This window comes from Asterias amurensis, chromosome 9 (assembly GCF_032118995.1).
Source record: "Asterias amurensis chromosome 9, ASM3211899v1".
Taxonomy (NCBI): domain Eukaryota; kingdom Metazoa; phylum Echinodermata; class Asteroidea; order Forcipulatida; family Asteriidae; genus Asterias; species Asterias amurensis.
The window spans coordinates 3,989,560-3,997,217 of NC_092656.1; positions in this window are offsets into that span (position 1 = coordinate 3,989,560).

Consider the following 7,658-nt stretch of genomic DNA (forward strand, 5'->3'; position numbering starts at 1 on the left):
CATTAGAGGTCCACGTGAAAGGCAGGAGAACAAAACACAGAGCAAACACGAGGAAAGTTGTCCACATCTTTATACCATGTAAATTATGCTCACAATTTTTCAAACTGTTGTCAATTTGGTATTATTGCACACACCTTTCATAATACTACTCGATAATTACATCAAATGGGAGATCTGCTTCAACATCTGAACAGGCTCAAGGAAAAATCATGTTTTCGTATAAAATGGAATCATCTCAAACTCTAACACGGGTGGGCGTAACATTGTTCACTGATTCTATGGAAAAGGTCGACTCACAACCAGCTCAATTACTGTAAGAGTACATGGCAGTTTGCTTTAAGTACGATTTTGTGATAGATTTGTCGCGAATCCCCAAGTCACGAACCCACCGCAGGTTCTTAAAAATTCACATTTTGGGTCCCTTCGGAAATAAAGACGTTCACTCACTTCGGCAAATCTTTGAATATTCCTCTGCGACAATACTCAGAAATTTCCTCTTGGGTTGGGAGGGACAATATCATAAAGCAGTGGGTCTGAATATTTAAAGGAACACTACAGAATTTGTATGATATTAGTTTTTGTCTGAGATCACAGATTTACATTAAATTTATATACACGGTCTAATGACGAAAGTAGACAAATATCCTTTGCAAAATTTTCTGTCTGAAATGTCATATTTGATGGGTACTAAATAAAACTAATTTCCCGTTTTGAGTTATCGCTCAGTGAGCGTTTTATTAACATTTAAAAAAAATCTATTTCATGCAAAAATGTGTAATCGGTTTTTCACTATTTTCTCGTGACACAGATGGCCGATCGATCTCAAACTTCTGCAGGTTTGTCAGTTTATGTATATGGTGGATGACATAAAGGTGCAAGTACTGTCAGCAACTGTTTTGTTCCTTTGAATTGTGGCATCAGGAGATTAACTTAATAGCAATAGTTGATTTCTTTTTAAAATCAATCAGGGGTGCTATTTTTGTTGTTGTCTCTTCTATGTATATGTCCGTGCTTTCTTTATCGTTCTTATTTTTGTACTTTGCATTTTTACCTGTGAAATTATTAAATGAATGACTGAATGGATGAAACAGCATCAGCCGACAGGAGAGATTGTGACTAAGGGTTGGGAAGCAAAGACCAGCTATAGTAGGGAGCTGAGAGGCTAGGTTATGGAGAGTTGTTGAGTCCTCCGCTGAGAGTGATCATATGGGATTGGTGTCATGGCATAGGGGCATCTCGTGGTTCACGTTACGGTAATCGCAGATGTGCCGGTGTCCTGTAATTAAAATGATCAGAAAAACTTGCAGGAATGGAGTGCCGAGGGTATAGGTTGGTGGTGCACGCAATCGTCGAATTCGATCATCGTTGAACCGTAGATCTCTTGATTGAACGTGTGGGTCTATACAGCTCTGGGGATGTGTCCCTGACATCAAATGTACAGAATCCTTTGCCATAAGACAACACTTCTCATTGGCTTACATGTTTAGCTCTATAAGAAACTAGAAAAGGTAACCACATCGGCAAATTTATCAGGCTCCAATTCTAATCCGAATTCGATGATCGTTGAACCATATAGACTGAATGTGGGAGTCTTATGAAGCTCCGAGGTTATTTTCTCGCCAAAAATACAGGCTCCTTTGCCATATAATCATAAGACAACACTTCTCTAATACAGAGACCTTTGCCAGATATTACAACACTTCTCATTGGTTTACATCTGTTTAGCTCAAAGAAACTAGAAACGGTAACCAAATCAGCCAACTTTAACAGGCGTCAATCCTAATCTTCCTCAATTAATTGGACATGACTGCAAAATCATGCGGTAAACACGCACCTGTCAAAGACTCTTTGAATATTTTAAACGAGATATGCATACCATTATTATGTCAATCCAAAAGAACATCATGATCTGTGTTTTATCAGTCAGCTTGAAATTTCTTGCCCATCATTTTTAGTACAGAACATCGGTACGAGAAAAGGACTTCACAAAATCAGGGATAAATTTACTGCTAAAACACAGGAGCTGTTAGGCGCATTAACATCCAATGCATTTGGTGGCAGTGGTGGGATACAAATGCAGCTGTCCCGCCAAAATGGCGAACGTATATACCATACTCAGTAAGTATCATCTGTCGAGAATTTGTTTGTGGCACTTGAACCAAGTGATTCATTTTGTCGCTGGGAATAATTACATGCATCATCTTTCAGTATATGTACAGAATGATCTTGTAAATTGATTACAACACGCACCTTACAAGAGCCACAAGTTCCAATTTCCAGGGTGGTCTAAATCAGTTTACAGTACACTCAAACACCAATCCATCAAATACTTTCGCCTTCGCTGCTTCGTCAATGACCTTAATTGCAGATCAGTCTTTCACTATAGCAGATTTGAAGGGTCACGTTGCCAAAGGAACCCCCGATACTTTGGTGCTAAGTACCAATTCATCACTGTTCGAATACTTCAACTTGTTTTCAAGTTGGACGAGGAAATGTTCGGCATTTAGCATGTTTCAAAACAGACCTGGGTGCTGTATTAACATGCAATTCAGCGCTGTAAAACGTGTGAATTTTTAAGGGACATACTCTCGAAACTCTCTGGTCAAAATTGACGATTCCGGTTTCGGTTCTATATGGTGAATGGTTGATTTTCGATATGAAAGTTGATGGCTTTCGCTGAAAAGGCCTACACTTCAATGTTGTGACGGCAAACTGTCAAAGCCGTAGCCGAAGTAGTTTGTTTCGAACTCGACCCTATTACTAGATTGAATGAGATGTAGTTATTTTCTAAAGAGAAATTGTGCTAGATCCCCTTAGGAGATAAAACTGGCCCACATGGCAATTCATTAACAGTAACAACAGCTAAATATTCGATTTTTTTTTTATGAAACGAAGAAGAAGAAGAAGAAGAAGAAGAAAAAGAAAAAGAGGTGAGACATAAATGCCTAAGAGCAACTCTTGCTAAAGAAGGGGGGGGCACTAATTGCCTGAACGTGGTGTTGAATGGGCTCAATTGTCCTACGTGAGATTGAGGATATTTTCTAGCACTGGTGCATTGATGACAAATGGGAAGGCTGCATCAACATACCAGAAGGGATGTGGTACAGGGTGATTGGCGTGGTACGTCAACACCTCGTGCTGTATGCATTAATGTGATGTAGAGCTCGGGTCATGCCTTGATCCCATGCGGTCTAGAGGCTGCAAGAAATGCCCCTGGCATCATGGATGCAATGACTGAGCGTATTGCATCAGGATAGATCGCTCGCCCATCAGGACTAATCTTTTGAAACACAGTGATTTAAGTCTATATTTAGTATCTCGAAATTATTGCACCAATTTCCATCGTTGATTGAAAATGTCTTACTTACCCGTAAATAGGCTATTGCATCAAAATTAAACACCACGTCATAAGTATATCTCTAAAATTAAAACCTATTAAATTACCTGGTATTGTTTGCTCACATTTGTCATCAAATATATTTGTTTCTGCTAACAGAGCAAAACAAAAAATGTATATAATCCGATATACATTTAACAACTTACCCATTCCCTGTTTTTTTTACAACCACTTTTTAATAAACTAATTTGATTCTAAACAGTTAGAAAATCCTTGGACGGGAAACAAAATTAAACAATTCAGCAATTAATGGCCGAACTAGGTTATTCCTCTGACAAATAAATCATAAGCCATAACATGCCACCACAGCCTGCTAAATGCCACAGCATCGACAGAAAAACCTTGGCAGTAGCAGCAGCAGCTCGCTAAATAAAGAAAAAAGGCCTCGTCAAATCAGGCAGGAACGTCAAGCTTTTCAAGTCAGGCAGAAAATGAGACATTTCTATTCACGAGAAGTCTTTCCCAGGTAAGCCAGTTAATAAAAGGAGAGCCCGGAGACAGTATGCACAGCAAAACAAGGTATATAGAAGTATAGGATAATTCTCCATTGGATATAAAATATATGTGGAAGGCCAGAGTGAAAGAATTAGCTGCAAGCTTGATTGGAAGTATCAATCTTGCGGAAAATGGCACGCTGGGTTTGCACGAATTGGCTTGACTTTAACAGCGGGCCGTCAATACGTTCCGTGTTTCATGTGCAACACTAGTTTTTTTTCAATCGCCCGGAATCAACAAAAGCAGGGAATTCGGAAAGTGGTGTGCAGGCTGCCTCTGCATATGAAAAGCTTCACAGTGTGTTGCATTGCTGAGAGCGATTTCCCTTTTGCAGTAATGAAGACTTTAATATACAAAGCTCAATGAAAGCTTTGACCCCAAATACAAAAACATTCACCTCCCAGAGGTGTTTTTAAGTGTGACATTTTGAGCTCTATTTTGAGCTACTTTAACATACCGAGCCTTACGTTTAAACAGGGGCCGGTCCAAGCGATTATACGGGCAGGGCAATGCACACGTACACCGGTGCTATAGGGTAAAAAGACTTGATGATGTCAAAACGTTATGTTGTATATTTTCTTGAGTCAAGATTTCGTATGGAGCAGATCTTTTCGATGTCTGGTTATATCTTTCGTAGTTCACTCCACTAACAATATTATTCCCAAAACCGAACTCGTATATAGGTACCTTATATAGCAATAAGGCCTAAATGACCGGCGAGTTAGGCCACGGTAAAAACGTATCAATATATTTTGTTGGGCATCCACCAGCTAGTCAACGTTGAAGTAAGATACCTGCATATAAAACCCAAATCAAGCATAAGTTGGTAAAGATTTCCGAAAATCTCCGTTTTCCCTCGCCATTCTATAAGGGTTCTACAATCAAGTTATACCTAACTGGAACCCGACACTAGCCCGAAGGACAGCTGCTGTAGGCTGCCTTGAACAATACTGTAACGACATGAACAAAATTGGAAAAGTTGGTATCCCCAGTTGAGAGAGGTAGAGAGATCTCTTTTCACGCGGAGGAGGAGTGCTGCGAAATGGTCACCGTAAGCTTAGCTCCATACGCCCCGAAGCAGTCCCCCTCACAACAGACGGCTACAGTTTGCTTCCACTGCGGTTTTTCTTGCCTCTTTCCATAATGCAGGACAACGGTGTGAATCACCTCGATCCGGCCAGAAGAGGCACTCCCGTTCACCGGGGTGAATTCAATCGGGGCCCGGCGGTTGTTCTGAAGCCCTTTACCCAACCCCTCAATGCTCGAAGCGATCGGCACAACCCAATTCTCTCCAACACACACACAGAAAAATCTATGTTGCGCTGTGATGGCCTTTTCTCCGGTTACGCGTGCTAGATTCTCCATCCACTCATTCTATTCTTTCAAAGCCGGAGGGCTGTTCCAGAAACAGGAAGCGCGAGGATGAGAAAAAGAGAACAATCTCAGACCTGGATAAACCAAATCGTTGCTTACTCAGTTTTGGATTGAACGGAACAGCTGAAATAAACAAAGTCGCACCAAATTGATGAAACGAGATACAGTCGGGAGCAAATTTTCCCTGTTTGCAAATTGTCAATAACTTGTTCAATACAAACACAAGAGGTTTAACTTCGGGCAGAACTGCAACCGGGAGTTGGAAATTAAATGATAAAGGCTTTACCGTAATTCAGGTTATCTCAACAGGATATATCCCGAGAAGAAAGAACAGCCCTTAGACACAAAATTGAAATTTTAACAAAATAAAATGCTCCAAAGTAAATTTGTGGCAAACTGTCCATTCCCTCAAAATAAAAACCCCTTACTTATAATGAATACAAATAAAACCAGGCCTTTTCCCCATAAGTATTTTTCTTCCCAGCTTAAGTTAATGAGTAAAAGTCACGATGTAAAACACATGAATTGGCTACAAACAACAACTTCCGAAGCAAATAGAAGTGGGGAAAGTTTAAATTAAGTTAGATTCATTAAAACTGCCAAACTTATACCTACACTTTCAAACAATATTTCTCCGTGTGACATGCAGCTAATGATGCAACATGCTTGTCACAATGCAAAACATGTCTAATATAGTTTATATATGACATATACGAATACCAAGGAAAGAACATGCAATTTGAACACACGGATGAGCATTAATGCAACCCATTCTATAATCCTCTCCCATGGTAACACAACACAGAGAGCCAGCAGTAGGAAGAGTTTGACAAACACAATCTCCCCACTTGACAGTTTTCTATTCTACCAACCATAATCTCATCACGCTACGACCAAAACACGCCCAAAAGCTTCCCCGCTCAGAATTAAGTTATCCGGGATCAAAGATCTCAAGTATGTGCCGGCAATTCACCAGGGCAAACAAACCCTATTCAAGGTGTACACATAGTTTCACACCTCCAACCCTATTCAATATAAAACCAAGGACAAAAGAGCGGGGATTTTACCGTGAGCCGGTGTTGGTTCGGTTACCGGTTGCCGAGCTCCGGAAGGCTTGGTCAAATCCGTGGTGTGCGCTGGGGGAGCCCGGACAAGATTGTCAACACGGACATGAAAAGTTTGGAGTGAAATATGGGGAAGTCTGCCCTGGTTTCTTTGGTAATAAGATATGGTAGTCTTTGTTGGGGGTACTGAAAGGACAAGTCTCCCTTTTAAGAAACGTCTGAAAAGAACTCACCTAAAAAAGTAATTGTTGGAAATTTTTCTTCGAGAGAATTTTCCCTAGAGGCCCAGGGCGCAGATTTCGTTAAAAAATGTGTATGCCGTGTAAGATTTAATCGATCGGCTGCAAATTTACGGTGCAAATTACCAGTCTTTACTCGCAAAACTAAACTTCTTTAAAGGGAGTCGTTTCTCGCCAAATTCAACAAACAGTTGTTCAGTGTTCTTTATACCCAAGTAAGTTTTAGTGTTATTTACTTGCTACATACTCTACCTTTAATGACTTTCATTTCACTTTTACTATTTGCATTATAGTGGATGGCAAAATCAGCGTGCACAAACACATTCTGAGCCATTTTTTTTTAACTCTCTCATCTTTGAACGAAATGGAAAATCCCATCAATGGAGATTTTCAAAAAAAGTCATAAACAGTCTCCCTTAATTTTCGTATTGAATTTCCGCGACGGTTGAAGTTTTGAATCATGTTTTGCCTTTTTTGGTTAATGTGAGATTCGGCTCATCTGAGAAACACATTTCCCCCGGGCCCCCATTTCTTTTTCCCTGTCTAATGACCATGATTGACATTTCACAAGCTTGGGTGTCAGGGCTAGCCAACACCTGGCCTCAGACGCTCGTGCACCGTGTAGAATTCCAGAGCGGCCACGGCACATTCTTCATGAGCAAATCATTCTCAGATCTTTTTAAAGCCGCGCTTTATATATTATAAAAATCCAATTGGAAAAACAAATACTTCGCACCGCTGGGGTAATTAAAACATCCCCTGTTGACGTGAACACATCTGGAAGACTCTGTCCGCAACTTGGAATTTTGAAAAACATGTCCGCTCAAAATGAAAGATTGGAAAGGAATTTTAAAATCATCAATTTAAGGTAAAGGGTATGTTGTTTCTACAGCTCATTCCGCACCAAAAAGAGACCATTTCTCACTATACAACATAACATAATCTTGGAAACAAATTACCCAAGTTGGGTTCAACAATAAACATAGATAGAGGCCCCCATGCTAACAAAATTAAAGTGTATTGCTCTTTCGGATTGGTTCGCTCAAACACGCGAGAGCCTTACAATATTGTCCTACATTACAATCACCT